This window comes from Myotis davidii, unplaced genomic scaffold, assembly GCF_000327345.1.
Source record: "Myotis davidii unplaced genomic scaffold, ASM32734v1 scaffold49, whole genome shotgun sequence".
NCBI lineage: Eukaryota > Metazoa > Chordata > Mammalia > Chiroptera > Vespertilionidae > Myotis > Myotis davidii.
Window position 1 is genome coordinate 2225784 of NW_006300375.1, and position 4368 is coordinate 2230151.

Sequence of the window (4368 nt, forward strand, 5' to 3'; positions counted from 1 at the left end):
TTCCCTCTCTCTCTAAAAATCCAAAAAAAATATCCTCGAGTGAGGTTCAAAAAAAAAAAAAAGTGTCAAGTAGACTAGAAGACATTCCTTATTGCAAGTGACCATAACTTTAACAGGAAACCCAGAAGCAGAGTGCAATGCCTTCCATGTTATCAGAACTGAGAATTTATGGAATTCTGATCAATTTTGAGCCACTGTGAAATTTAAATTCTCAGAGTGTAGAAAGTGATTCTAATGAAAAAATTATAAGAGTTAGTCTGAGGGACTCACACACATGTACATGAAAGAATATCCTGAGAGAAATTTACTAGGGCTTAACTGTAATAAAGAGACTTCAAGGGTCATAGGGAAGAGCTTTTTGATATATTAAACCTTTAAACCTTCACCAAAGAAGACGGTGGAACCTCCTTCTTTGGCGATCTAGATGAAAAAGTAGACGGATTTCGTCTTTCAGACTAAAACCCAGGTAGTGTCAGGAACCCATCCAGAGGACCTTTCTGTTCTATGATCCATTATTTGAACCGTTTGTGAAATCCTAGCCCTTCAATTGCTTTCTGGTGCTTGTCTCCTGTTAAGTCCCAGAGGTATATTTCCCTCGCAGGCACCAGCCCACTTAAAGCAAAGCAGTCCTGGGAGTTGCCAACTCATCAAAAGCAGGGTCTAGGCCAGCATTAACCTAATTATATGCTGCAACCACTTTTCTTATGCATCTGGGAGTAACTCCTTGGCCTCCAGCCAGCCACTCTGGGATTGGATTTTCAAGTGACATAGCCAGTTACTTTAAAATGTTTACTTCCTGAATGCCGGAGGTGGCATGTCATCTTCACAAAGGGGCAAATCCACAATGGGATCAGAAGCCTCTGCTCCTGTTAGCCAGCCTGGCTTTGCCAATGGCCACAGAGCCCTGGTTTCTCTGAACTCATGTTTTCTCGGTAATGGTGCGGCATCTTGTTCATTACAACTCGCTCTGAGATGATGAAGTCGTTATGTGCCTTGCTTTTCCTTCACAGAGCATTGGTAAGCATTTTTTAAAGAAATTTTCATATAAATCTTTGAGATTTCTGGCCAGGAAATTGGGCAGACATCTGGAAAAGAAGCAGCATCGCCTATCTCCATCCAAAATGTGTTTTGTTTCATCTCTATTTTTTTTTTTCAAAAGACAATATGCAAATTCCTTAGCCATGAGCCTTTCTGGAGCAAAGGTGTTTGAATAGTCTATGGGTTATCTTGTGTATCTTAGAAAACAAACTCTATGTTTCTCTTCCATCCCTACATTTCAGAGGGCGACAGTGTGCTGCAGAGCTCACATGTATTAAATCAATAGCATTTACTGTTGGCAGAAAAACATAATCTGCACCCAATGAGTAGAAACATAAATGCAACCTCACAAGGAAGTTAGTCAATAAGTGCATTTCTTCTCCATCTGTTGCTGCTGGGTTTGGCTGGCTTCCTCTTGTGGCGGTTTGTAGTATCCGTCTTCCGATACGTTCTCCTTAGTCGAGGCTTTATGGGATGGTTTCCTGAGCTGTTATAAGACTCTTTTCCACACTCATTGAGTGGCTGCCTTGATTGATCTTAACAGCACCTTTGAAAATGCTGGTGGAAATCTTTTCTTAGTTGAGGTTTTTAGATATTGGCTATATAACTAAATAAGGAGTTCCATATTTCAAAGTAGTGTGTTTGGAAGGGTGCCCAGAGTAAAGAAAACATTAACAGGCATAAAAAGCCAGCATATGGATACTATAAGGCGTATGATGGAAAATGTCCAAATAAAGTAGTGGAACCTTCCAATCAAAGAGTGTGAGGGGCAGTAAGGAAAATATGTTCTCTCTTATGTTTCTGCCAAAATGTAAGGACAATACAACCTATAGAGTAAATTCAGCAGATGCTGGAAACTGCAAAAAAGAACACTAGTTGCATACTTTAAAATAACATACTACTTATGTCTGAGTTTGATTGCAGTTAAATTCTGTTATTTGATCTATTTTATGTTATTGTCTCTGTGTTATTTGGTCTAAAGATCACCTTAAATTTATATAGTTAGATTGTACTAAATTGTCCTCACAGAAATAATGAAATAGTATCATTTCCTTAGGAAGATCAATCAAAATAGGTCCTGAATTCAATCACTTGGTAATTGTCTTTAAATTCCTATTATGTATCTAGAAATACAAGAGGTATATAAGTGTGGAATGTGGCATAATTGCTTCTTTTAAAAATTTGAAAGTTGGTTTAAAAAATGGTAGTAGCCTCCACATGTTTTTGTCCACTCTAGGGCAGTTATTTCAATATTTTTTATAATAAAGATTTTTTTATTCCCAATTTCTAAGGGACATTTTATTTGGAGTTCTGAATATAAAGGCTAAGTTGATTATTTTTATTTGACACACATAACTTTTAGGTAACGGTTGTCATGTGTTTTATGAAATTTAAAGGCCCGTTTGATGGTAAGAAATAACCAACTAACACCAGGTAGATGAAAGGCAGGACTTCTTGTTAGTTATAGCTCCCAACTAGAGAAGGCTGCCAGGCAGGGCCACACAGGGCTTTTGCACCCAGGGACATGGCAACAGAAAGCTGGAGCTGATTAGGGCAGATGCACAGTGGCCTAGAGAGTGCGTGCCCAACAAGGGAAATGGTCGGGTGTGTACTTGATTAGCTGCTCAAGAAGAGAAACTGGTTGACCTTTGCTCAGAACCTCAAAACTGGACCAAAGCAACATAATTTAAAAACACACACACAATAACAGCAACACTGTATGATATGATAGAGATATAAACTGAATTACAAAGAATTCATTCATATTTTCAATAAATATTTAATGAACACACATTATGTGTTGAATCCAAGATGGACAGCAAGAAAATAAGAATGAACAAGAGGATTTAAATTTAATGGGAGACAAAAGCAATGATGACAATTTAATTATAATCCTCAGAGAGTCACATAAGTTGCCATTGAAACACAAAGGTAGGTGTAACTTCTATAGTCCAGACCACTCAGGGGAAGTTTTCAGACATAGGATGCATCATTAACAAAGATAAAAAAGCTAGATATAATTTAATAAGCAGCAATCATAGAAAAAAGCCTAGTACAAGTATACTGCATAAATAAATCAAAAAAGTCCCAGAAAGATAAAGAGACTTGGTTTATATCACAGATAGTATAGGAAACAGCCTATAATACCTCCCCAGCCAGTATTCACCTATCTTTTCCCTTGTATGGTCAACATCAACTTTGTTTAACTGCAAATTCCACATATTTGACTGTCTGAACATGATATGTAAGTGTTACAATGACCTGGCCAGAAGGACCAATAATAAAGAAAAGATTTAGAATTCCCTTTTTTTTTTTTTTTAATGAACACATTTTAAAAGAATGGAATTCTCTTTTTTTCTGCATCATTAAACTCTCCCCTCCCACAGTCGTCATGTCTAAATCAGAGACACCCAAAGAGCCAGAACAGCTATGGCAACTCTTTATCAGAGGTTTGAGCTTTGAGACAATCCATGAGAGCCACAGTGAGCCATGGGGGACGCTCACAGACTGTGTGCTCCAGAGGCTGTGGGTCTGTCACCTATGCCACCATGGAGAAGGCGTGTGTGGCTATGAATGAAGGCCACACAAGATGGATGGAAGAGTGTGGAACCAGAGAGGGCTGTCTCAGGAGAAGATTCCGAAATACCTGGTGCCACTTAACTGTGAAAAAGACTTTTGTTGGTGGTATCAAAGACACTGAAGAACTAAGGGATTATTTTGAACAGGAAGGGAAAAGTGATTGAACTCATGACTGACCAAGGCAGTGGCAAGAAGAGAGGCTCTGCTTTTGTAACCTTTGATGACCATGACTCTGGAGACAAGACTGTCTTTCAGAAATACCACCCTGTGAATGGCCACAACTGTGACGTAAGGACAGCCCTATCTAAGCAAGAGATGACCAGCGCTTCATCCAAAGTGGTTCTGAAAATGTTGGTGGGAATGACCCTTCAGTGGTGGAGGAAACTTCAGTGATCAAGGCGGCTTTGGTGGCAGCTGTGGTGGCGGATATGGTGGCAGTGGGGATTTGGTAGTGAAGGAAGCAATTTTAGAGGTGGCAAAAGCTACAGTGATTCTGGCAATTACAACCACCAACCTTCAGGTTTTGGACGCATGAGAGGAGGAAACTTGGGCGGCAGAAGCCCTGGTCCTTATGGTGGTGGAGGCCAATTCTTTGTCAAACCACAAAATCAGTGGGGCTAGGGCTCTTCCCGCAGCTGCAGTAGCTATGGTAGTAGCAGAAGGTTTCAATTACTGCCAGGAAACAAAACTCAGCAGGAGAGTAGAGCCAGAGAAGTGGCAGGGAAGCTACAAGTTACAATAGATTTGTGA

General features: G+C 39.7%; 1 pseudogene; it reads left to right on the top strand.

Moving 5' to 3' along the window:
• Positions 1-3430: 3430 nt before the first annotated feature.
• On the top strand, positions 3431-4368 carry LOC102773213 (annotated as a pseudogene).